The sequence below is a fragment of the Gorilla gorilla genome, chromosome 13 (genome assembly GCF_029281585.2).
Source record: "Gorilla gorilla gorilla isolate KB3781 chromosome 13, NHGRI_mGorGor1-v2.1_pri, whole genome shotgun sequence".
NCBI lineage: Eukaryota > Metazoa > Chordata > Mammalia > Primates > Hominidae > Gorilla > Gorilla gorilla.
Genome location: NC_073237.2, coordinates 31,602,011 through 31,629,397, shown reverse-complemented (window position 1 = coordinate 31,629,397; position 27,387 = coordinate 31,602,011). Strand labels below are relative to the sequence as shown.

The 27,387-nt window shown below is 42.8% G+C and overlaps 1 long non-coding RNA gene and 1 pseudogene across 4 annotated transcripts in view; both read left to right on the top strand.

Moving 5' to 3' along the window:
- Positions 1–27,387, top strand: part of LOC101140542 (uncharacterized) — a 75,130-nt gene that overhangs the window by 37,137 nt on the left and 10,606 nt on the right. For 2 of the 4 annotated variants that reach the window (XR_010130179.1, XR_010130181.1), the window contains one exon: positions 312–442. This is a non-coding gene — a long non-coding RNA (uncharacterized lncRNA). Of the gene's footprint in view, positions 1–311; positions 3,031–10,176; positions 16,343–27,387 lie in introns of those variants that run through there. The other 2 variants (XR_010130180.1, XR_010130178.1) reach the window with 2 other exon arrangements.
- Positions 16,444–20,546, top strand: LOC134756857 (transcription elongation factor A protein 1-like; annotated as a pseudogene).

The window sequence follows — 27,387 nt, the reverse complement described above, 5'->3', positions numbered from 1 at the left end:
GTCATTCTGTCTGTGTCTCTTATAGATGAAACTCATCCCATTTTGCTGTCAAGGCTTCTGGTGTCCTTGCTTATATCTCCTGCTCATCTTGGAGCTCCTCCAGAGCAAGAGTTTTGTCCTCCTTACTTCAGTACCCTGAATTCATGCTTACCCCTAGGCCTGGCACAGAGAGCCCCACAAAATGTCAGTTGCAATAAGCAGCTGACTATTCAATAATCCCTCCTCAGGGTGGGATCTCTACTTTGGCGATGATCGGTGGGAATGTCTCAGAGCCACCTTCTGGCCTCACAAACTGTTTCTGTTGTTTGCAGGCCTCTGGACTTCGTGGGCACTTTCAGTAACCGATGGTCCTATGGAATCACCTTTGGGGCCACAGCTAATAAGGTCATGTTTTTGTTCTCAGAAGGCTACCAGCCCCTGCAGATCCCGCAGTGGGCCCAAGGTACTGGGGATGCCTCATACCTGCTGGAAACTGCATCATGAAAATTCTTGCTCTCAGAGACCACATGGCACACGCTGTCTGGGATCAGGGGATAAACTCTGTGAATGGTCTTGTTCTTGCCAGCCTGTTGCTTGCCCAAGGTCAACACCTAGCCCACAAATCTTCAAAGCTTCTTTGTGGGGCTTTCCCCAATTACATCCAGAGGTCCTTTTGATATGATATATCAAGTCTTAGGAAGTAGGTTCTTCCTCACCTACCTGCCAAAAGCTCTCCTGTGTCATAGCCATGGCTGCCTTCTTGATGTTGATGAGCCCCATTCCTCCTCAAAGAACAATGCTTATGTTTTTGGCCATTAGTCTGAGGCGTCCTCTTTCCCCATGCCTCATGCTCCATCTGAAGGAGTGTAACTCTAAGCTACAAGTTCACTTTTCCATGATACAATCATTCTCAAACCTCTCTGTCCAGTACAGTTCCCTCTCATGGGCTCCAAGCCTATATGATCAAATGCCCACTAACAGGTCATTAGTCTTTGATCAAATGCCCACTAACAGGTCATTAGTCTTTAAGCAAATGCAAATTAAAACCAAAATAATGCATCATTACACACCTCTTAGAAGTACACAGTTTGAGAAGTTTTGGCAAATGTTTACATCAATGAAACCATCGCCACAATCAGGATAAGGAATCCCAGAGATTTCCTTGTTCCCCTTTGTAATCTCCCTTTTCCTCCCCTCTTCTGTCACATGCCCACTAATCTACTTAGTTTGCATTTTCCAGAATTTTGTATAAATAGAATCATACAGAATGTACTTTTTTTTTGGTCTGGCTTCTTTCAGTCAGCATAGCTATTTTGAGATTCATACATATGTAACATGTGTTAGTAGTTTATCCTTTTTTCTTGCTGAGTAGTATTCCACTATATAAATTGACTACAATTTGTTTATCCATTCACTTCTTGAGTAACATCTGATTTATTTCCACTTTTGGCCACTGCAAGTAAAACTGCTGTGAACGTTTGTGTACAAGTCTTTTCATGTACCCATGCTTCAGTTTTCCTGAGTAAATACCTATGAGTAGAATGGTTGGATTACACAGACCATATAGTAGATCATATTTTTAAAGGCTGGATTACATAGATCATATAGTAGATCATACTTTTAAAGAAACTGTCAAACTGCTTTCCAAAGTGATTGTACCACTTTAGATTATCCCCATCAGTATGAGAGTTCCAGTTTCTCCAACACTGGTACAGTCAATTTTTAAATTTTAGTTTCTAAATGTAAAAAATTTAATTTTTAAAATTAAATTCATTTTTTAATTTAATTTTTTAAATTTTAAATTTTCTAAGAAGTGTATAGTGGTTTCTTATTGTGGTTTTAATTTGCATTTTTATAGCGACTAATGCTGTTGAGCATGTTTTTATGTGCTTATTTGCTATTCCTGTACCTCCTTTGATGAAGCTTCTGTTCAAATCATTTGCCTGTTTTCAAAAATTGGTTTTTTAGCTTTCTTTTTAGTGAGTTTTGAGAGTTTTAAAAATATATTTTGGGTATGAGACCATTATCATACACATATATGAATTGCAAATATTTTCTCCCAATCTGTGGCTTGAATTTTCATCCTCCTAACAAACTCTTTTGAAGAGTTGACATTACTTTTGATGAAATCCAATTGACTCATTTTTTTTCTTTTATAGATCAGGCTTATGGTGTCATATAAGAAATATTTTCCTAAGATAAGGTGATGTAGATATTATCCTGTATTTTTTTCCAGAGTTTTATAACCTCAAATTTTCCTTTGAGGTCTACAATACATTTTGAGCTAATTTTTTTTTGCATATAGTATATAGTAGGAGGTGTGGATTAAAGTTTTTTTTTGCCTTTGGATTGCCATATAAAACGTATTCTAGCACTATTTGCTACAAAAGCCTGTCCTTTGTCCACTGATATGCCTTTGCACCTTTGTTGAAAAGCAATTGCTCACATATGTATGGGTCTATTCTTAGACTCTCTATTTTCTCATATTGATCTGTTTGTCTATCTTTGCACCAATACGATACTGTCTTCATTATTATAGATTTATAATAAGTCTTGAAATCAGGTGGTATTAGTCCTTCAGATACATTTGTATTTCAAAGTTATTTTTGCAATTCTAGATTCTTTGCATTTCTACATGAATTTTAGAATAAATTTGTCAATTTATACAAATAATGCTGAAATTGGGATTACATCATTTGTACATTTTTAGATCCATTTTGGGAAAACTGTTATTTTAACAATAGTGAGTCTTCTGACCCATAAACACAATATATATCTCCTTTTATTTAGAGTTCATTACTTTCTCTCAGCAATGTTTTGTAGTTTTCAGTGAATAGATCTTTCACATCTTCTGTCAGATTTATATCTGTTTTATATTTTTTAATGTTCATTGCTAATATATAGAAATACAATTGATTTTTGTATGTTGATGTTATATCCTACAACCTTGCTAAACTCACTTAGTAGTTCTAGTAGCTTTTTCTGTAGATTGTATAGTATTTTGTACATACTACATCATATTATCTGTGAATAAAGGCAGTAGTTTTATTTCTTCTTTTCCAGTATGGAGGTCTTTTATTTTATTGTTAATGTTTTTCCCAATTGCAGAGGGTAAAATTTCCAGTAAAATGCTCAGTACAAGTGATCAGACCAAGCATCCTTCTCTTGTTCCTCATATTAGTGAGAAAGCTTGTTTTTTAAAAAACACGGATTTTGAACAATTATATTACTATGTGTCGAATTTTCCTGATATTTCTCATGCTTGGAGTTTGTTGATTTCTGCATTTTGATTTTTCCTCAAATTTAGAAAAATTTGGGGCATGGTGAGGTGGCTCACGTGAGGCTATAATCCTAGCACTTTGGGAGGCTGAGGCAGGAGGATTCTTGAGCTCAGGATTTTGGGACCAGCCTGGGCAACTTAGTGAGACCCCATCTCTACAAAAATAAAAATAAAATTAGTTGGGCATGGTGGCACATGCCTGTATTCCCTGCTACTTGGAAAGCTGAGGCAGGAGGAGCACCTGAGCCTGGGTTGTCAAAGCTGCAGTGAGCCATGATTGTGCCACTGCATTCTAGCCTGGGCTACAGAGCAAGACCCTGTCTCAAAAAAAAAAAAAAAGAAAAGAAAGAAAAAGAAGGAAGGAAGGAAGGCCAGTCTCAGTGGCTCACATCTGTAATCCCAGCACTTTGGGAGGCTGAGGTGGGTGGATCACTTGATGTAAGGAGTTCAAGACCAGCCTGGCCCACATGGTGAAATGCCGTCTCTACTAAAAATACAAAAAAAATTAGCCAGCTGTGGTGGCATGCACCTGTAGTTCCAGCTTCTTGGGAGGCTGAGGCAGGAGAATCACTTGAACCCAGGAGGCAGAGGTTGCAGTGAGCCCAGAGTGCACCACTGCACTCCAGCGTGGGTGACAGAGTGAGACTCTGTCTCAAAGAAAAAAGAAAAAGGAAGGAAGGAAGGAGAAAGAAAAAGAGAGAGAGAGAAGGAAAGAAAGAAGAAATTTTGGCCATTATTTCTTAAAATATTTTTTCTCTCTTTTCCCTCCTTGAGGACTACAATTTTAGGGCATTGGAGTTGTTGCATAGTTAATTGATGCTCTGTTCCTTTAAAAAAAATTGTAGTAAAATATATGTAACATAAATTTTTCATTTCAATCATTTTTAAATATACAACCCAGTGGCATTAATTACATTCACAATTTTGTGCAACCATGACAAATATCTATTTTCAAAACTTTTCATCACTCCAAACATTATTAAGCAATAACTCCTCTTTCCTCCTCTCCTCAGACCCTGGTGTTGTAGTCCAGTCTCATGCTGCTATAAAGAAATACCTGGGACTGGGTAATTTGTAAAGGAAAGAGATTTAATTGACTCACAGTTCCACAGGGCTGGGGAAGCCTCAGGAAACTTACAATCATAGCAGAAGGGGAAGCAAACAGCAAACATGTCCTTCTTCACATGGTGGCAGGAGAGAGAATGAGAGCTGAGCAACGGGGGAAGCCCTTTATAAAACCATCAGATCTCGTGAGAACTTACGCACTATCATGAGTATAGTATGGGGGAAAATCACCCTCCCATGATTCAATTACCTTCCACTGGGTCCCTCCACCACACATGGGGACTACGGGAACTACAGTTCACGATGAGATTTGGGTGGGGACACAGCCAAACCATATCACCCTGATAAGCTCTAATATACTTTCTATCTCTGTGAATTTGCCTCTTCGAGACATTTCTTTTAAACAGATTCAAACAATATTTGTACTTTTGTGTCTGGCTTTCTTTCACTTAGCGTAATATTTTCAAGAATCATTCATGTTGTAGCATGGATCAGAACCTCATTCCTTTTTACGGCTGATACTGCATTATATTATGGCTGGTAATCCATTTATCTGTTGATGAGCACTTGAGTTGTTTTAATCTTTTGGCTATTGTTAATAATGTTGTAGTGAACATTGGTATACAGGTATCTTTGTCCCCATTTTAAATTCTTTTGGTTATATACCCGGCAGTGGAATTGCTGGGTCACTTGCTAAGTCAAATCTATGCTTACCTTTTTGAGGAATTGGCACACTGCTTTTCACAGTGGCTGCACCATTTTATATTTTTACTAGCAATGTGCAAGTGTTCCAATTTCACCACATCCTAGCCAACCCTTACTGTTCTCTCTCTTTCTCTGTGTGTGTGTGTGTGTGTGTGTGTGTGTGTGTGTGTGTGTGTGTGTGTTGATTATAACCATCCTAATAGGTGTGCAGTAGCATCTCATTGTTGTCTTGATTTTGTTTCCCTAATGACTAGTGATGCTGAGCATCTTTTTATGTGCTTATTGGTCATTTGTATATCTTGTATGGGGACTTGTCTATTGAAGTCCTGGCCATCTTTTTACTGAGTTGTTTATCTTTTTGATGTTGAGTTGTAGTTCTTTATATATTCTGTATATTAAACCCTTATGTGATATATGATTTGCAAATGCTTTCTTATTCTGTAGGTCTTCTTTTCACTTTCTTGATAATGTCCTTTAATACATAAAAGTTTTAAATTTTGAGGAAGTCCAAATTTTGCTTGTGCTTTTGATGTCATGAAGTTTTTCAGTCTGACTGGTGAGAACAGGCACTATTCTGGCACTGTGTGACTTGCAGACATGTTTACCTCTAATCTTTTCAAGTGGTTTTTTCCTACACAACCGTGCTGGTCAGCACTCAGCTGAAGACTCAGGGAAACCCTCTACCGATCTCTGTCTCCCAGAACTCTCTCTTTGTGCAGCTCCCTCCTCTCCAGTACTATCTCCTACGAATTCTAGCTGTCTTTGTCTTCCTGGAGTCTCAGTTCTTTCTCCTCAACTCAGGGAAACTGCAGGGCTCTGCCTGGGTTTCCCCTGCCTGTACTACATGCTGCATTAAGGTAGGGAAATGGTGGGGCTCACCTTGTTTGTTTCCTGTCCTTCAGTGATCATTTTCCTCTGCTGCCTGAAGTCCAGTGTCTTGAAAGCAGTTGTTTTATATATTTTGTCTGGTTTTTGTTTCAGGTGGAAGTGTAAATATAGTGTGTACTTTATTTTCAGGTGCTCTTCATATATTCAGGATATCAATTTTCTGTTTGTTTTACTTTGGTCTTCATTTCTGAAATGATTTTTTTCTTGTATTTGTAATTTTTTTCTTGAGTTGTCTAACCTGTCGTCAAATCTTTCTTTTCTTTAATCACTTCCTTTTATAGTTTTTCAAATTCTGATTTATAGATTATTTGTTCATAGATGCTATCATTTTCTTAATTTTTTTAGCTTATGGTGAAATATTAGATTACAGTTTCCATCTGTCTTACAGGCCTCTTTCTGGAGTGGTTTTGTGATCTGTAGTGATATTTTTCTGCTCTTTATCCTTTTTTTAAATAATAACTTTGAATTTTTTTTTTTTTTGAGATGGAGTCTCAGTCTGTTGCCCAGGCTGGGGCACAGTGGCATGATCGCAGCTCACTGCAACCTCCACCTCCCAGGTTCAAGCGATTTTCCTGCTTCAGTCCCGCAATAGCTGGGACTACAGGCACCCATCTGTGCCTGATTTTTAAGTGAAATAAGTTTTCTTATAAATTCAAGAAGGAAGGCTGGGTCAGACATTATTTCTTACTTTGTGGCTTTGGAGTTCCCTTTTTTGTTTTCACAATGTGACTTTTTTGTTTTCACAATATCTCTGTTTCTTCTATCTATCTATCTCATTATCATTATTATTTATCATCTACCTAATATCTATCATCCATCCATCATCTATCTACTATTTACCTATCTATCTATCCATCTATCTATCCATCCATCTATCTCCTCATATTTTCTGAGTCTGCCTCTCTTTTCCACCCTTGCCCAGACAAATTATTTCCTAGCTACTCCTCATTTTGGATTCTACTGCTAGCAATTTATGCTCAGTAAAGGGCTTTGTCCTGGGAGGAGCCTTAGGTTATTAGTATAGGAATTTCCTGGGGCTTAGACAACTCCAGCATCTTCAGATCCTACTAAGGTCTGCTTACACTCACCTATGAATTGTGGCCTTCAGCTGCATTTTCTCGTTAATATCTGCTGCAAATTTTTGAGTTCTTCAGCTCTTGGGTCTTCAGACCCAAGAGCCTTTCTTCTGCTTCCTCTTACTCAGACATTGACATCAAATGGGTCTTGTCACCTAGATTTGTTGCAGATGTTGTCTGTGAGTCTTTAGTTTTGTCTTTCTAGCTGCTCTGTTTCTGTGGGGGGAATTCAGGGAGATTAGAATGTTTTGCTGCTGCAACTGCTATCCTCACCACAATTATTGTTTTTGTATTGATCTTTCTCACCAGCCCTCCAGCATTCACATTCACACATGTACCGACCAGCCAATTATCTCCCATCCTTTGATGTCCTTCCTTCCCTACTTCTCTCCATTGTAGTCTCCTGCTTATGTTGCATTGCCTCCAGGAAGCCTTCCCTGATACCCCAAGTGAGGTCAGTGGCTTCATCTTTTGTGTCCTCGCAGCAGGCTGAATGTCCCTGTCTTACAGGTCATTTCATGCCACTGACTTTCCCACCTGTCTCCCCTGTTGGACTGTCAGTATCTCAAAGCAAGAACCTTGTCCATTCCTCCTGTCCTGAGTGCCTGGCCCAGGACTCAGCTCAGAGTAGACACTTTGAAAAGTATCTAATCATTATGCATGATTATATTATACTGGATGCTGTTAGTCCGTCTCAGAGCTAGTTAGTGGCAGGATTAACATGACTGTTCCCTTATATGTAAAGTGCGCTGTAGTTGACAAGCAGCTTTGCACATACCATAGCCCCTCTCTCTAAGTCTGGTGCACTTGCAGTCACTATTTTTGCTCATTCATTTGTCTGTTTGTTTATGTAGTCTGTCTCCATCCATCACACTGTGAGCTTACCAAGTACAGAGACCAAGTCTCCTTCATGTCAATAGTAAGCCCAGTGCTTGGCGCCGAATAGGGACCAGGAAGGGCCTGTTGTATGAACGAATGAAAGCCATTCCTGCATTCCTGCTGGTCCTAAGCTGGGGCTGTTCCATTCTTTTCACTGGGTCCTGAGGTCCCTGACTGGAAGTCCGCATGAGGTACCACAGCTTCCCTGGGACTCCCCCGAACCCAGTGGTAAGAGAAGCTCACAGTGTCTCTGGCCCTGTCTCCCCAGCCTTTGAGCTTCTGATTGGAGGCATTGAAGTCGGCCTGTCCCACTTCCCCTTCTTTGCCTGCCTCTCGTCGGAGTTCCAGCTGGTCAGCTCCATCCTGGGCTTCTGCTACTCTGATCTGGTGAGACGGTCTCTGCCTGCCCCCACTCACCCAACTCCTTGAGTGTGACTGAACTCTGGGCGCAGGGCTGGACGTGATCTGGGAGCTCCCCTTGGAGGATACCTTTGCCCAGAACTGAGGCCCAGGGAGGGCAGGAGTGACTTGTCCAAGGTCCCATTGTGGGGACTGCATTAGAGGCTTCAGAAGGCCAGGCTGGCATTCTATCTGCTTCACACAAGGCTGCTTGTCATTAGAATGTTTCTAGAAGTCAGGGATTTTGGATAACTCATTTCTGTTTTTTTCAAATAAATTATAATTTTATTTTATTTATTTCTATTTCAATAGCTTTTGGGGTACAAGTGGTTTTTGATTACAAGGATGAATTGTATCACAGTGAAGTCTGAGATTTTAGTGCACCCGTCAGCCTAGTGGTGGACACTGTACCTGATCTGTGGCTTTTTATCCTTCTCCCTGCTCCCACCCTTCCCCCTTCTGAGTCTCCAGCATCCATGATATCACTCTGTATGCCTTTGCACACCCACAGCTTAGCTCCTACTTAGAAGTAAGAATATGGTATTTCATTTTCCATTCCTGAGGAAAACTCATTTCTGTAAACTGCTGGGGGCCCCACTGGAAGACTCAGGAGCCCTTTTCAAGGCTTTTCATCGGTGCTGCCATGGCTTCTCTCGGGAGCCTTGGAGAAAGTTCCCGTGCCTTAGCTGGGCATTCCGGGCCATCACCGTCTGGCCTCTCCTTTTCCCTCCATCCCCCAACAATGTCTGGCAGACAACTCCACCCATACAAGACTCCTCCATTCCTTCATCCATCCACTTATTCATTCAACAACCATTGCATCCCTACTACGAGCCAGGAAATACACTGGAGAACAAAACAGACTTGCGTGGACCAGGTGTTCTGGCCTCTTTGTCTGTATGTCCCCATTCCCTGTGTGGGTCATGTCTAGAGATAAGTATACACTCCTGCTTCAAGGACAATCACTCCCACCAGATGAAAGCTTCTTGATCTTCATGTTGAGATCTGTGCCCTCAGTGCCAGGCACCAGACTTAGCACAGAGCTGGCACCAGAGAACAGTTGTTGACTGAAAACCCCTCCAACAAGTCTACTCTCCAGCTGCGGAGACTCATTTCCTTGTTCCCAACTCCTTTGCTGGGCTCTTTCCCCCATCCAGCATTTTCTGTGAGGCTGGGATTCTCCCACTTAGTCAGAGATGATGGGCAGGGGCCTCACAAGCAACTGATACACCAGTGGCTACAATCATAAAGTTTGTAAGTGATCTGCTTTATAGAAATTTAAATAGAGGGTATCCAGGGTTAGATGTGGCATAACATCATCTCATCAGCCTCTGACAGACGTTTGCCCAGGAGAGAACAGGGTGGTGGGGATCACTCAGCACCTTGGGCACCATGGGAGTATGGCCCAAGCTGGAACAGAACCAGGAATGCATGTGGGGGGTGGGGTGGGGTAAAGCATCAAGGCTCATGACTTCTGAGCAGAGTCTACAAACAGGTCACATAGAGGCAGGAAGATCCTTAGGCACGGAGTCAGGAGACCTGAGTCTGCCCATGCCCATGTGTGACTTGGATAAATCCCTTGCCAACCCTGGACTTCCAGCTCCCACCTGAATGGTGAGGGGAGGGAGGATGAGCTCTCTAAGGGCCTCCTGCTCTGCCATCACGGATTCCAAGACTATGTCCTCCATGAGGGCAGGTGAATGAATGAATTTAGTGTGTGCCTACTTTGGCACAAGCAGGGTGACTGACTGGGGAGAGATGTCCGTGGAGGCCCGGGAATCAGCCCTCCCAAGGAGGACAGGTAGGTGTGGGTGGGTGGGATCTGAGCCATTTTCACAGGGGCTGCTCCTGGGGCTGTGCTGGGAGGGAACCCCAAGGCCCCAAACTCTGTCTCTATTCCTGCAGGTTTGCTGTCACCATTATTCAAGTTTCACAGTGTCCCCACGGGCAGGTAAGTCTCTGTTGGCCTTTTTTGGGGTTTTCAGTCCTATCACCATGCTCAAGTTGCTGTGTGATCTTGAACAAGCCTCTGTCACTTCTGGGGCTCCACTTTTTCATTTGCATAAAAAGGTAGTTGTTGTCGTTCGTGATGCTTCCATTTGTAGAGCACCCCATGTTCATCAAGGTGTGCATTCACAGACAGGTGTTTTCTCATTTACTCCTCAGAAGTAAAGCTTCTGTTCCATTGGCCTGTGTGTCTGTTTTTGTACCAGGGCCATGCTGCTTTGGTCACTGTAGCCTTGTAGATGGTTTAAGTCAGGTAGTGTGATGCCATCAGCTTCATTCTTTTTGCGTAGGATTGCTTTGGCTGTCTTCCACACAGCTAGTCAATCACAAGTTGTGCTAATGTGTTCTGCCGTTTCTCAAACCTGTCTCTCCTCTCAATTCTTACTACCACCCTGGTTTTCAGACCATCAACATCTCTCACCTAAGCTGTGCAGTAGCCTCCTAACTGATCCCTGACACTTCATTGTTGCCCCTCTGCCCTCACCACTGAAACACAGACTACCTAAAGCAAAATTATCCTGAGACTTCCCTTCTTAAAATCCTTTTTTGACTCCTATTTCCTATTAAATAATGTCTATACTTCTTAATGTAATGGACAGGCATCTCCTGTTCCTCTCTGCTCTACCTTTGTTACTGTAGTAATAGGTAAATGTTTATAATTTCCCCTGAAGTCCCTCTGCTATTCAGTGCTTCCATGTATTTGTTCATTATGATCTTTTTCTCTGAAACTCCCTCACCACTTTTCCTCCTGGCTAATTATTTACTGTCCTTCAAGCCTAAGCTCAAGCATCATCTTTTTCAGAAAACCTACTTTGAAGTTCCAGAGTGGACCAATGGCCCCTTTTAATGCTCCCCATAGTCATCATGTTGATCTCTATCTTTTCACTTTAAACATGCTTTTAAACCTACTTCCTGCGTATAAAGTTTGTTATAATTTTAATATTTGTATTTTTCTGTGTCTTGTTCTTCTCTTTATGGTTTCTGTTGACTCCTGCTTATGGTAGTTTGACACTTCAACTCTGTTAAATTTTATAAATAGCTCATATTTGTCTAAACTTTAACTTTGGGTTTCCTGAGAGACCGAAATTGAGATGATTTGCTTGGTTTCTGCTTGGCTGTGGAAGCAGGACCAATCAGGAACCATTCTAGTTAGATTTATTGGTTTGAGTTTTCTTGGACTATGAGTATGGTGTAAATTCAAATTCCAGCATAAAAGTAAAGCTGGTTAGAAAACATTAGGGAAGACTATTAAAATTATTAATGTTTTACAATCCACCGCCTGCAGAGACTGATTTGCTTATTGGTTCACTTGTCATATCCTTCCAGCTTTGTCTTTTCCACTAAATATGTAGCCCATTTTGGTGCCTGGATTTATGTGGAGGTCTCAGATTCAGTTTCCTACTTTGTCAGGTTCAAATCCTGTTAGTCAGTTAACCAGAAAAATTCTAGATTCCCAGGAATGTGTCAGAGCATTTCAGTGTCCCCTATTGACATCTCATTCCCAGCTTTTTAAAAAAGAAAGTATTTTTATTTTCCTATTGATTGCCCCAATTCCTATGTACTACCTCAGGCAGCCGCAATATTAACTAACAAAGCTCTAGGTTTTTGGTTTTGGCACACTTCCAGGGCATCTCTGGCTTCTGTGTTGACTGATGACTTTAGTTTCACCTCTAGATTGTTTGCATGCATGCGTGCATGTGTGTGTGTAATCATTTTGTACTTCCTCTACATTTTTGTGAGTTCAGAAATGTATTTAAAAGTATATTTGGGGTCGGGCGCAGTGGCTCACACTGTGATCCCAGCACTTTGGGAGGCTGATGCGGTAGGATCACCTGAGTTCAGGAGTTCGAGACCTGCCTGGCCAACATGGCAAAACCCCATCTCTACTAAAAATGCAAAAGTTAGCTGGGCATGGTGGTGTGGACCTATAATCCCAGCTACTAGGGAGACTGAAGCAGGAGAATTGCTTGAACTTGGGAGGCAGAGGTTGCAGTGAGCCAAGACTGCACCATTGTACTCCAGCCTGGACAACAAAGCGAGACTCTATCTCAAAAAAAAAAAGAAGTGTATTTGGAAGTGATGTCAGTAAAAATGGCAAGCTAGGAACCTTCTAAAATTCCTGTCTTCATAAAAGCAACTCAGAAAAATAGAAGCAACTTTTTCAGAACTCTGGAAAATATCCAAATGTTTGCTGTAATCTTGGAGCATTTATTCAAGAACATAGGCTGAATTTTGGTTAGAATAGTGAGATTTATAATGTTCTTATTTGCTCTATGGTCATCACATCCTCCCAGCTACATGGTAGCCTTGAAAACCAACATCCTACAATCTTGGTGAAAAACAAGCTCCTGGGAGCCATAGAAAGAAACAAAAGGGGTTTGGGACTCATTCCTTTTTTTTCCTCTCCCTCCCACTGTCAGACAGCATGGGCTGTACCGTGCATTCCCTCCTCTGGAGAAATGATGGTAGGTTTCCACATCTGTGTAGCATCTCCCACTCTGGAGATCACCCTGAGCCCTTGCATCTCCCACCAGGTAAGCCAAGCCCAGTCCAGGCCTGGCTGTGAGCCTGGGCCTGGCACTCAATTTTCCTGAGTCATTATTTACACAACAGAAATAATGAAAGTGTCTACCATGAAGGGATGCTGTGAGGACTAAATGAGCTGTATACATAAAAGACCTGGCCCAGAATGAGCACTCAGAGATGGTGGATGTAGTTTTTTGTGTGAATAAAGTGTTCAGACAGGTTCCGCAAGCTTCATCTGCGTAAAGTTTTAACATGATCTCTGGATGCTTGTCAGATAATTGTCTAGATTAATCACTTGAAAAGCATTACATACACACACACACACATACACTGTTTTGTGATCTGCTTTTTTCAACAAAACAAAATACTGGAACAAAATTTCATGTTTCAATTCTTCGTCTAGATCATAATTGTAAATAGCTAATTGTGTGGTGATACGCAGTGATATTTAATCAGTCCCGTATTCTGAAACATTGAGGTGGTTTTCCACTTGTCATTGTTTGAAAAACTTCATGCCAAATGTATTTATGATATTATTCCCCTTATAATATTATTCCCTTGCCAGATTTTCTAGAATACATTTCTAGAAATGAAATTACTGATTTGAAGAATGTGCATGTTTTTAAGGTTTTGATTTCTGTTACCACCAGAACCTTGCTAAAATAATTTTACTGAGAAAGTGAGGTGGTACATTTTTGTATGAGGGCCATGTTTTTTATTTTTTAAAAATTGCAGCAAAATACACTGAAGAGTGCAGTTTAGTGGTATTAGACATTTATGTTGCTCTGTTACCATTACCACCGCCCATCCTCACACTCTTTTCATCTTGCAAAGCTGAGACTTCTTATTTTTAACCTCTAAGTTTTATAAAATTAAATAGATTAAATAATATTTAGGGTTGGTGTGAGTGTGGAGAAGTGGGTCCCCTCATTTACTGGTAAGTTGATGTAATTTTGTTGACCAAAAAATTGGGAATATTTATGCTTTATAAAAAAGTACATACTGTTTGCCTCAATGAATCCACTTATAGTCTACAAAAGTAGTCACACAAGCATGGATATTATATTCACATATTCAAAGATTTTTCTGTAGCATAATTTATAATATAAAAAAACTGAAAAGAATCTATAAGTTTATCAATAATGAGATTTTAAATTATGGTTACATGTGACGGTTAAGCAGAATGAGTTGTATCTGTCTGTATAGTTGTATCTGTGTGTAATGAAGAGGTGTGCAGGATAACTGTAAGTACAAAAAAACAAACTTCAGAACAATGTTTATAGTATGATCCTATTAAAAAACCAAAATAATAATACATTACTTGGCAAAACTCTCCTTCATAAATAAGGGAGGGATAAAGACTTCTTCACACAAACTGAGGGAGGAAGTCCATTAACACTAGACTTGCCTTACAAGAAATACTAAAAGGAGTTCTTCAAACTGAAAATGAAAGGCTGCTAATTAATCATATGAAAACATATGAAAGTATAAAATTCACTGGTAAAGGTACATGTGTAGTCAAAAGTATTAAGAATAACTTTACAATAACTCATTAAGTGATACACAACATAAAAGATGTAAAGTGTGATATCAAAAACAATGTGTATGTGTGTGTGCAGAGCTTTTATACAGAATCAAAGTTAAGTTGTTATTAGCTTAAAATGGACTAGTATAACTATAAGATGTTTTAATATGCCTCATAGCAATCATGAAGCAAAAACTTAGCAGATACACTAAGATGAAGAGAAAGGAATCAAAGCATACCACAACTGAAAATCCTCAAATCACAAATAAAGACAGCAAGAGAGGAAAAAAATAGTAAAAGAGCTGCAAAGCAACCAGAAAACAATGAACAAAATGACAATACTCAATCCTTCTCTATCAATAATTACTTTAAATGTAAATGAACTAAATTTGCTGATCAAAAGACACAGGGTGGCTTTATGGATTTAAAAAAATACAAAAACAAGGCCAGGCCTGGTGGCTCATACCTGTAATCCCAGCACTTTGGGAGGCAGATGTGGGTGGACTGCTTGGAGCTGGGAGTTCGAGAGCAGCCTGGCCAACATAGCAAAACCCCGTCTCTACTAAAAATACAAAAATTAGCTGAGTGTGGTGGCGAATGCCTGTGGTTGCAGCTACTAGGGAGGCTGAGGCAGGAGAATTGCTTGAACCTGGGAGGCAGAGTTGCAGTGAGTCGAGACTGCGCCACTGCACTCTAGTGTGGGAGACAGAGTGAGACTGAGTCTCAAAAAAAAAGAAAAAAAAAAAGAAAAGAAAAGAAAAAACAAGACCCAACTATATGTTGCTACAAGAGACTCACTTCACCTTTAAAGCTACAGACAGACTGAAAGTGAAGGGATGAGAAAAGATATTCCATGCAAATGGAAAGCAAAGAGCACAGGGGTAGTTATACTAGACAAACTAGGATTTAAGTCAAAAACTAACAGGACAAAGATGGTTATTATATAATGATAGAGGAGTCAATTCATAAAGAGGATAGAACAGTTGTAAATAATATGCACCCAACATCGGGTACACTTAAATATATAAGGCAAATATTCATAGATCTAAAGGGAGGAATAGACGGCAATACAATAATAGCAAGGGACTTTAATACTCCACTTTCAACAATGGATAGATCATTCAGACAGGAAAACAGTAAGAAAACATTAGACTTGAACTAAACTTTAGACCAAATGGACTTAACAGACATAAATAGAACATTCCATCCAATAACAACAGAATGCACATCTTCTCAAGCACACATGGAACATTCTCCAGGACAGAGCAAATGTTGGGCCACAAAGCAAATCTTAATAAATTTGAGAAGATATAGATCATATCAAGTTTCTTTTTGGACCACAATGGTATGAAACTGGAAATCAATAATGGGAGAAAAACGGGAAAGTTCCCAGATACATGGAAATTAAACAACATGCTTCTAAGCAATCAATGGGTAAAAGAAGAAATCAAAGGGGAAAATGAAACATTTTGAGACAAATAAAAATGGAAACAAAACATAACAAAACTTAGGGGATGCAGCAAAAGCAGTTCTAAGAGGGAAATTTATAGCAAGAAAAGCCTGCATTAAAAAAGAAGAGGCCAGGCATGGTGGCTCACACCTGTAATCCTAACACTTTGGGAGGCCAAGGTGGGTGGATCACTAAAGCCCAAGAGTTTGAGACCAGCCTGGGCAACATAGGGGATCCCTATTGCCACACACACAAGAAAATAATAAAACAAAATTAGCTGGGTGTTGTGGTACGAGCCTGTCATCCTAGTTACTCGGGAGGCTGAGGTGGGAGGATCACTTGAGCCTGGAAGGTCAGGGCTGCAGTAAGCCGAGATTGTGTCTCTGCACTCCAGCCTGGGCAGCAGAGCGAGACCCTGTCTCAAAAAAAAAAAAAAAAAAGGGATTTGGACTTGATGGTTCTGTGGTAAACAAAACAAGTGAGGTGATGGATAGGTTAATCAGCTTGATTTAATCATCCCATATTTGGTGTGTGTGTGTGTATATATATATGTGTGTGTATATATATATATATACACATCACATTATACTCCATAAATGTTTATGATTTGTCAATCAAAAATAAAAGCAATGTTGAAAGAGCATTGAGAGAAAAGTTAGGCATTCAAAATGCAATATTTCTCTGAACTTTAGTTTTCTTATTTGTATAAAACACAACAAAACAAAAAATCATGTTGCATATCCTAAATATATATAATTTTTATTCGTCAGTCATACTTGAATGAAGCTGGGAGGGTGCGGAGCTGGGTTGGCGCTGCCTGGGGAGGAAGAGCCGTGGGCGGGATTGGTCTAGGAGGAGGCCTAGGCCCAGCCTGCGGTGGTGGGTCTTGCCGCGCCGGGGCTGCTTCCCGCCCTCTCCTCTGCTCCAGCTTCGCCCGCTTCCCCTTGCCAGCGGGCTAGGCACGGAGGAGACCTGCCGGAGCCACGGAGGATGAGGTGGCCCGCAGTGCTAAGAAGATGGACGAGATGGTGCAGGAGAAGAACACGGCCGGAGCACTGGGTTTGTTAACCGAGCTTCGGAATATTCTGGAATTACTGCGGTCCACAGGAACTGGAATGTTACTTAATGTTAGTCTCAAGCAGAGTACAGATGAAGAAGTTACATCTCTAGCAAAGTCTTTCGTCAAATCCTGGAAAAAGTTACCAGATGAGCCATCAACTGAGAAAGACCCCAACGAAAAGCGAATAGAACCTGCAATGACATCACAGAATAGCAAAAGAAAGTAGCTCCAGCGGCAATTTAAGCAGCAGAAAGGATAAGACAAATGCTTGAGATATTTGTTTCATCTGTTCCTCGGCACGAAGCGCTTCTAATTCTGTGCGGATGAAGTACAGGGAGATGCTTGCTGCAGCTCTTCGAACAGGAGATGACTGCATTGAAACGGGAGCTGATGAGGAAGAATTAGGATCTCGAATTGAGGAAGCTGTAGATCCAGAAAGAGGGAATACAGGCATGAAGCACAAAAATAGAGTCCAAAGTAAGATATCAAATCTTACAGATGCAAAGAATCCAAGTTTAAGGAAAAATGCATCGTGTGGGAATATTCCTCCTGACTTACTTGCTAGAATGACCGCAGAAGAAATGGCTAGCGATGAGCTCAAAGAGATGCACAAAAACTTGACGAAAGAAGCCATCAGAGAGCATCAGATGGCCAAGACAGGTGGAACCCAGCCTGATTCGCTCACATGTGGCAAATGTAAAAAGAAGAATTGCACTTCCACACAGGTACAAGCCTGCAGTGTTGGTGAACCAATGACAACGTTTGTTGACTGTAATGAATGTGGAAATCAACTTGAGATGGAAAAATTGGCAAAATATCTGGACCACTAAGAAAACGGATTTTGTAATTAGCTTAAACCTAGGACAAGCAACTAGTTTTCCTGCAAATCAGATTTTTAGAGCAACATACATCCCGCGGGTTAGGCTTTGTTTTTGACCCAGCATCCCTTCCTTAAGTGTCTTCCGTAGTTCCTGATCAGTAGGGAGACCACAGGATAATTGTATGGGATCTGTTTTAAAACTTTTTTTTCATTTTTATAAATAAGTCGATATTAAACTTTTATAAATTAAACTTCTTGCAGTTTATTTTTTTCTTTCTTAAAGGAAAATACACCTTAATTTTTTTTTTTTTTTTTTTGAGACAGAGTCTCACTCTGTCACCAGGCTGGAGTGCAGTGGCACAGCTCACTGCAACCTCCACCTTCCTGGTTCAAGCTATTCTCCTGCCTCAGCCTCCCGAGTAGCTGGGACTACAGGTGCACACCACCACACCCAGCTAATTTTTGTATTTTTTGTAGAGACAGTTTTACCATGTTGGCCAGGATGGTCTCGATCTCTTGATCTTGTGATCTGCCTGCCTTGGCCTCCCAAAGTGCTGGGATTACAGGTGTGCGCCACCACGCCTGGCCTTTTATTTATTTATTTATGTATTTATTGAGATGGAGTCTCACTCTGTTGCCCAGGCTGGAGTGCAGTGGCACAATCTCGGCTCACCGTAACCTCTGCCTCCTGGGTTCAAGGGATTCTTCTGCCTCAGCCTCCTGAGTGGCTAGGTCTACAGGTGTGCACCACCATGTCCTGCTAATTTTTGAATTTAAGAAGAGACAGTGTTTCACTATGTTGGCCAGGCTGGTCTCTAACTCCTGACCTTGTGATCCACCCACCTCAGCCTCCCAAAGTCCTGGGATTACAGGCATGAGCCACTGTGCCCGGCCAACTTTTTTTTAACAGTGTGAAATAGACACAGTAGAAATTCTGTTATTCTCTGTTATTAGTACCTAAATGGAAATACTTTTTTTCCCATCTTGGCGTGTATCTACAAATATTAAAGGAGGAGAAAAGGTAATATACTTTTAGGTTTACCACATATGGTGTGTATTCAAATAACATGTCACCAGCTTATCAAAATTGTACATAATATTTGAACTAACTTATTAATTTGATTTTCATTATTATGTCCAAAAGCTTGGGATACTAGATACTACTTTGCATCTGTAACTAACTATGATCCTCATTTCTTGTAATTTCTTGTGCTTGTATATTACTTGTTCTTAATAGATTTTACTTTGGAAACAAGACTTTGTTGAGATCAGTTTGGTTTTGTTGTTAATTTACCTGTTTGACTTCATAATGTATTTTAGTTTCGCAGAAGAACACTTGTAGATTAGAAGGCTTTTCATAAATCCCCTCACAGGCAAAGAGGAAAACTTCCTGCTATTTTATTTCCCTCATAGGGATACATACTGGAAAGAAAACGTTTAGCATCTTAGTATAGAATAGCTATTGTGAACAGTTCATGACTTGATCTTGATATGGAAATCTGTACTGACCAGTGATTAAGCTTAAGGATTGTAAAAATCATTAAAGCTGTGGTCTTTTCATGTGGAGGTTGATAGAAAATATTTTTGTCCTAAGTCTTATTTGCTGACTTTTTCTGTCAATGAGGGAGGTTGTTGAACAAACTGAATCTGTGGGCTATAGCAAGTAGCTTTACAGCAGATCTTACCATGAAGTTTTACTTTGTGCTTATTTAAGTGGGTACCACTTTTTCTGTTTAGAATAATTAAAAAATGATTTTCACAGGTTCCTTGGGGTACACTTGCTCTAGCACACCTTGAAGGCCGCCGTTGCAAAGTACATTTTATCATGTTGAATCAGCGTTCTATCACGTACCTGTAGAAAGACCTCAGTACATGCTTTGCACTCTCCTTTGCACCCCCTTTCAATTTCTTATTGCAAATCATTTTGATGTAATATGGAAAACAGCATTTTAAAATGTCCACGTTAAGAATTGGCCCACCGGTACCAACTCACCTCTATTTTGTCAGTTCATAGTTGAAGCTTTTGTTTTATCGTTTTCAAAAATAAAGTATATTTTTGGAAGAATCAATTTAAGAATGAAGAAAAGCTATGAAAAATGCTGCAAATTACCATATATGTGTATTTTGATATGCAGATGTAGCAATATGCATAGAGAGAGTCTAGTAAAGTGGTCTTCAACTCAGGGAGATTTCGGACCAGGGGACATTTGGCAATGTCAATAGACATTTTTGATTTTCATACCTGGGTGAATAGGCCAGGGATGCTGATAAACAACTCGTAACAAAGAATTAAGTGGCTTCAAAATCAATAGGACTGAGGCTGAGAAGCCCTGGCTGGAAATTGCTATAAGAATATTGGGAATGATCTCTAGCATTGATAGGGACATTAGGATGCTGTGTAGGGAACAATTTTTTAATTTTTAAAATTATTATTTATTTATTTATTTTTAAAATTTGAGACAGGGTCTCACTGTGTTGCTCAGGCTGGAGTGTAGTGGCGTGATCTCGACTCATTGCATCCTCTGCCTCCCGGGCTCAAGCGATCCTCCTGCCTCAGCCTCCTGAGTAGCTGGCACTATAGGCGTACATCACCACATCTGGCTAATTTTTGTTGCCTGAGGCTCCCACAGCGCTGGGATTACGGGAGTGAGTTGCTGTGTCAGGCCTTTTTGTCGTAATTTAAACCAAGTACTTTTTTTCAACAGGTAAATTGCTGGTTCCATACCTCTTCAAAAAAATATAATAAATAAAAGGTTTGAAAACATCTGGGTCACTTCTCCACCCTCACCCCTATAATATGCTTTGTTGGTTTCTTTATTCACCCTTCCAGATATATTTATGCATACCAAACCAAGTAGAAATACAGCTTGTTATTCTCTCTTTTTCTTTCCCACCATAAGGTACATATTATATTTGGTTTAGCACTTTTTTTCTTTAACAATATGCCTTACACTGTTGTATTGACAGTTGTATTGAAGTCATTTTACAATCATATATATATATATATTTTGAGACAGAGTCTCACTCTGTTCCTTAGACTGGAGTGTAGTGGAGCAACATTGACTCACTGTAACCTGTGTCCCCCGGGTTCAAGTGATTCTTCTGCCTCAGCCTCTTGAGTAAGCTGGGATTACAGGCACGCACCACCACACCTGGCTAATTTTTTGTATTTTTAGTAGAGATGGGGTTTCACCCTGTTGGCTAGGCTGGTCTTGAACTCCTGACCTCAGGCGATCTGCCCGCCTCAACCTTCCAAAGTGCTGGGATTACAGGTGTGAGCCACGGATGCCTGGTCTTACAATCATATATATTCCTTTGAAATTAAAACAAATGAGAAATATTGAGCCTTGGTTGGCAGGGAGTTGGAATTGTCAGGAGGGGTTAGTCATTTTCATTCGCAAAGATAACTGTTCCACTTCTAGCAGCTGGGAAGCTAAAGAATAATTTAAAAATTGAGACAAAAATAGCTATTGCAGGCATAGAAGTAGGTACCAGTAGATGATGAATTTGCCTTCTCAGTACTGGTGTTGCTCTGTTGAGAACGATAATTCCATGTCTTTAGACATCAGTGCTTTTTATCCAGAAATACCTCTCTAAAGCACTCCAGTGCTCACATATCTGCTCCTACTCACTGCACTGAACTTAGAGGGTCCACATGTCCAAAGGGCAGAGCACCGAGGGCAGCCTCTTGTCAAGAGAAGTGGAAATTGAGGCCCTCAGTCCTTCAGCCCGTGGAACTGAAATTCTGCCAAGAACAGATTCTTCCCTCGTCCAGCCTATCAGACACCCAGATTACAGCCTCAGGGGGCCCCCTGAGCAGAGGACCTGCTAAGCTGCGCCTGGACTCCTCATTCATAAACACTGTGTGATAAGAAATGTGTGTTGTTTTGAGCCGCCAAGTTTGTTGTAATTTTTATGCAGCAATAGATAACTATCACAGTTGTGAAATCACCACTTTTCACAATGAGTAAGAGCCAAAGCAGGTGCCAATCACTAAAATTTCCTTGTCAAGGAGGGCACTGTAATGTTATTCCACTGGCAAAGAGAACTTGGAGCAGACTTCCTGAGTTTTAAGGAATCACAGGAAACAAAATCACCTCCACTACAAGCTGGGATCTGCAGCGTGTGTGTATGTGAGCGATGGAAGCGGGACCTGCAGGGTGTGTGTGTGTGAGCAATGGAAGCTGGGGTTTACAGGGTTGTGTGTATGTGAGTGATGGAAGTGCCATCCGGATGTGTGTTTTTGCTCCAGAATAGCTTCAGATCTGGGGTGTAGTCATTCTTGAAAAAATTTTGGAAATAGATAGCAGTGATGGCTGTACAACATTGTAAATGTCGTTAATGCCACTGAATTGTAACTCGAAATACTTATAATGGCAAATTTTATGTTACATATATTTATTAAGAAAAGATAAATACAAAACAGTGTAGCATCAAATTCTCAACAGTGCACAGCACATTCTCCAACCTCTAAAGGGAAACTTGCGTGGAAAGCCTGTGTTCTTTCAAATCCTGGCAGTGGAAGAGTAAACTGGTAAACACCTGCCAGTTGGGCAAAAAACAAAAAGCCCAGGTGTTGCCTTAGGTTTTTATTTTTCCCTCCAGGTAGGAAAAGAAGGGGCCCAAGCATTCCCAAAGGTGAATTTCAGGTGGACCTAAAATGCTAAAAGTTTGTGTTGTTCTCTTCTACAAAAAGTTAAATTAGGTACTAGGGCTGGGGCAAAGCATTAGATAAACTGGAAAAAAGAAAAACTTCTAAAAACAAGAAAAAAAGAAGAAGAAAGAAAAGAAAAACCCATTTCAGATGTTGTGAGAGCCTCCCATCCCCCATTCCATGTTAACTCTCAAATGCCAATTGCACTGTTGGAGGTTTGCGTAAACTTGCAATGGAATGGAAAATTTTAAAAACTTGAAATGAAAGGGAGTTTTTAAAAGCTGGCTTTGTGTCTTATGGCTACTGCATCTAGATAGATGATAAAAAACATATTCTATGCTTGTAATTTCATAAACATTGGAGGAATCATCCTGATCAGGAAAGCTGCCAAAAGCAAACAAAACCCAGGATGGTATACAACTGCCTTGCTTGCTGCAGCTGGTGAGGGAATTGAAATGCAAGTTTTTGAGTATTAAAAGGAAAATAATTTCTATAACTGACAATTTTTACTATGATTTTCACCTATGGGAGCCTCTGATAAAAGGGAGACAATATGAAAAGACAGGCACTCTCTAATTGGAGATACACTTTTAGAATTTTAAATATTAGTTTTTAGTTCCTAATGAGCTCTTGTAAGATCAGATGCCTGCGCCTTAGAGGCTGATGATTTTCTGGCCTCTGAGCATATTTTTGAGTGGATCCATTTGGACTCAGCAAATAACAAGCCAAACAGGGCTTAGGAAAGCCTTGCCCGTCACTGGGACCAGCAACACTGCTTTCCCACTCTTCAGGGCTTTGGCTTTGCTACAGCGGAACAAAAGCTGTTGGCTTTTTGTGGGGAATGCTAACTCACAGATCCTAATTGCCTGGACCTGACTCTGAGATGAAACCTTATACTATCTGCTGCTGGCTCTTTCAGCCTCAGCACAAACTGTGCTGAACGAAAAACTCTATAAGCACAATAAACAGAACTCAGACTCTGGAATCATTGCAGATTAGGACATGCCTGCATGGGATCCCAAACTATGAAAACATCATGGATGCTGGCTAGACTGTGTGCATCACACACAAATGCCCACAAGAAAGGGCTTGTTCTCTTTTGGGACCGTCTGCAATCACACTTCTGATCACCCTCATATGTCTGACCCAAAAACTTGTTTCATTCCTAAACTTGTGATTTCTGCCCCAAACAAGTTTGGGGTGGACACATCACAGGGACTCTGAACTCCCTGCCCACTCCTGGCAGATTGGACTCTTGACCCCCTTTGGGGGTCTTGCTGCTGTCTGTTGATTATTTTATTTGGCTTTCTGGATTGCTTGCAGCTTGCAACAACAGCCTTCCTTATGCTTCCTTATGTTTCTCCTGGTGTACGCACTTCAGTAAAGCAAGCTGATCTGTGTAAACCCATTTTGAATTTTTTTTTTTTTTTTGGAGATGGAGTCTGGCTCTGTTGCCCAGGCTGGAGTGCAGTGGCGCCATCTCTGCTCACTGCAAACTCCACCTCCTGGGTTCACGCCATTCTCCTGCCTCAGCCTCCCAAGTAGCTGGTACTACATGTAGGTGCCCACCACCACGCCCGGCTAATTTTTTGTATTTTTAGTAGAGACAGGGTTTCACCATGTTAGCCAGAATGGTCTAGATCTTGTGACCTCGTGATCCGCCTCGGCCTCCCAAAGTGCTGAGATTACAAGCATGAGCCACTGCACCCGGCCTTGAATTTTTTTTAAAATTCAAGATTTCGTCCTAATTTCTGAACATGGCATGTCTTTTTACTTAAATTGCATAATAATGTTTTCCTGTGACAATATTTTTATTCCTCTTCCAGACAATCCTTCCTGACGACATGTCTGAATGAAAGTAAGGTATGATTTCAAAAATGTAAAGTTATGATTGCTGAAAAGGACACACTGATTTTGCAATAATGAGAGAAAAAACAAAATCCTAGTATCTGGAAGGTCCAGGAAGGGGGAAGGCATTCGTGATCTCTGTTGTTCAAGGCCGTTCCTGAAAGCTCTCTCCTCCTGTGGAAGAAAACCCCCCTGTGCTGCCTTTCCTAGCTGCGGAGAATGTTTTGAATTCAGACTGAGGGCCGAGGCAATATCATGGGGCACGGCAGACTATTGTCAAAGAAAACCAGTGTCAGACAGAAGTTAAAGCAGCAAAGGCAAATTTTATTCAGAAACTATCTCAGTAGGGGAAAAGAGACATCAGTACAGAACTGGGCTCTATTCCAAATAGAACAAGTACAAGTAGGAATTTATGGCCAACGGACAGGGGTCACTGGACACAAAATTACTAAGAGGAAGCATCAGGGATAAGGGGGGTTCTGGTTAAACTAACTTGATAGATTCTCTCATTTTGGCTGGAGCAAAACTTTACTGTTCAGAGGCTCTGCTGGCCCACGTATCCTCAGGATACCAGGCTGCTCTGCCCTCCTCTAAGGCATTCAATAATATTAGTAATTAAATAGCAAAGCTCATCCCTCAACTGTAATGTACAATAGAGGTCCCATTGTGATATTCCTGAGGAGTCTGGTTCCATGAGGTCAGGAACGCAAGAGGCAGAGAGGGCCCCCTGATGCAGAGGGGGTTAAGGCCACAAATGAAAAGGAGAAGGGATAGGGTTTGGGGGCAGCTGGGCTGGTCCAGGAACCTGGCTGGAGGCATGCAAGCTCCCTTCCCCTTCCCCCCGCACCCCCCAACTCTGTGGGTCTGGAGGAACCTGGGGGAGACCTTAAGCATGGGGATGCCTGAGGGTTTGCAGTCTGGCTGTGTGTCCATCCTACCCAGTGCTCAGGTCCTCGAGTGTTCTGGACCAGTCAGGGGGCTCCCAGGTGCATCTAGTAGCCCCTCCCATGCCAGGGCAGGGCTTTCCTTCATCGGAGGAGTAGCTGGGAAGGGCTTGACAGCGGGCCGGGCAGCCCATTGGTCTTAAGGCCAGAGTCCCCAGGTTGGCCACGTTTGCCACATAAGAGAATAAGGGATGAAAAGGAGGAACTGGAGGATCTGTAGGCCGAGTCAGGAGCTAGAGGGTCTGGGGCTGGAGCCCGGTTAGGGGCTGGTCCAGTGGGGGTCCCGCCAGCAACAGCCTTATGGGTCCCGGCATTGGCCAGAAACTCCTTGTCCAGGCGTCAGACCAGCTGCTCTGGTGTGTGCGGAAGAGGCTGGCGGGTGTGGTGCTAAACTCTAAACTGGGGTTGGACTGGGAAAGCCAGGGTGCTTCAGGGCGGTGGGCACGGAGAGCCCAGGGGTGCTCCTGCCCGAGCCCCGCTGCCCCTGCCCTGTGGCTCCCACGAGTGCTGCCCATCTCCATCCTTGCGCCCAGTCTGCTTCTGCGCCCACCGGGCAGGGCTGAGGGCCGCAGCTGGGCTCCCCTCTCTCCTGGAGCTCCCCGGGGCCGACTCGGATCCAGCCCGTCCCGGGACTGGCTGCGCGGGGCAGGGGGCCGTCTCGGAGAGGCCAGGTGGTGGTGGTCAGCCCCCGTCTGGGTCTCTTCCTCCCGGCCTAGTGCCTCATCCTCGCTGCGGGCACCAAGGGGGCGGCTCCGCGCTGAGAAAGCTGAGGAGTCACTGTCCTCAGAGTAGGAGCGGGGATGCGGCGGGCAGCTGATCCCAGGGCCTGGGAGCCTCGGCCCCTGCTTTATGCTTTGTAAGCGAATAGGGGTCACCTAGGGTCCGGAGCGCCGGCGCTCTCTCGCGGGGACCAGGCTACCAGGGCAGGGGCTAGGGGTGGGCGACACCCTCAGCGGGGACAGGGTGCGGACCCTCGACGGAGGCGGGTGGTGGGTGGTGGAGGAGCGGCGGCGCGGGTCCTGACTGTCCAGGTAGCTCTCCAGCGGGTCGCCACACCCACGCGCGCCGTCACGCGGTTCCCGGGCACCCGCACAGAGACCAACAGGCCGGAGTCTCCCACGCAGAACTTACCCTCCGAGGCCTTTATCTTGGGGAGCTGACCGGGTGCAGAGGCCCAGTGTCTCCCTCGCCAGCTCGCGGAGCATTTCGGGCTCGCCCAGATCAGTGCGCCACTGGCCGATGAAGGTGGCCGCACTGTCGCGGGCCACGAAGAAGCGCAGCGCCAGCCACCCTGTGGGCCTGGAAGGTCACACTTCGGGATGCGCGGACAGCCTCAGGGGTTCCCATAGATTGGCCAGCCGAGCCACTGTGGGCGGGGGTACAAACCAGGATCGCTGTGAGGATCCCGCAGGCGCTCAGAGCAGACTAAGCCGCAGAGCACTGCACCGGCCTGTCACTCAGGCCGAATGGCTGGTTTACCTGCTGGCTCTGACAAACCTCAGTGCCTCAGTTTCCTCATCTGAGAAATGGGTACAGTAAATTACCTGCTTGGTAGGACTCAATGGGACAATTTTTAATAAGCAACTTAGCGTCTGTAAATACTGGCTACGCAGCCTTTTTTTTTTTTTTTTTTTTTTTTTGGAGAAGGGATTAGGGGCTGGCTGAGGCCTCCCTCACAGGCAGAGAGGTGCCCACTGTGAAGGGCTGGGACCTGGAGAGATGAAGACAACGACTGGGACCCCCAGTGGATAGGAAGGGAACCCAGGTCCCGACCTCAGGGTGGGTGACCTCCATGGTTCAGGGCTGTGCCCAGCCCACCTCCTGCGGGAAGGTACCGGTTTTTCCCTTGATCCCCCTTCCCTAAGGGCCGTGCCATCAAAAAACGACATAGCAGCAGTAATGGTATCAGTGACAGCAATGAAGTGGCTAGGCCTGCGTGCGTGGTGATATTATCTCCATTTTACAGGTGAGGAAACTGAGGCGCGGAAAGGGTAAGAGCTCGCTGGAGGTCTCAGAGCTGTGGGTGGAGCCAGGGCGTCCAGGCTGCGCCGCGCGGCCTATCTCGGCGATCCAGCAGCCGAGCCGCGAAAGCCAGACCCCCCTCAGCAAGAAGCTCCCCAGAACCCCAGGCCGTGGTTTGTGGGGTCAGAACTGATGGCCCAGGCCCAGAGGGGGTGCAGGGCTGCTCAAGGTCACACAGCCCCAGGGAACAGAGGCTGCTAACGCTGCTGTCTGGCTCCGGGCAGGGAGCGCTGGGGGTTTCCCCACTTTCCTGGTTCATC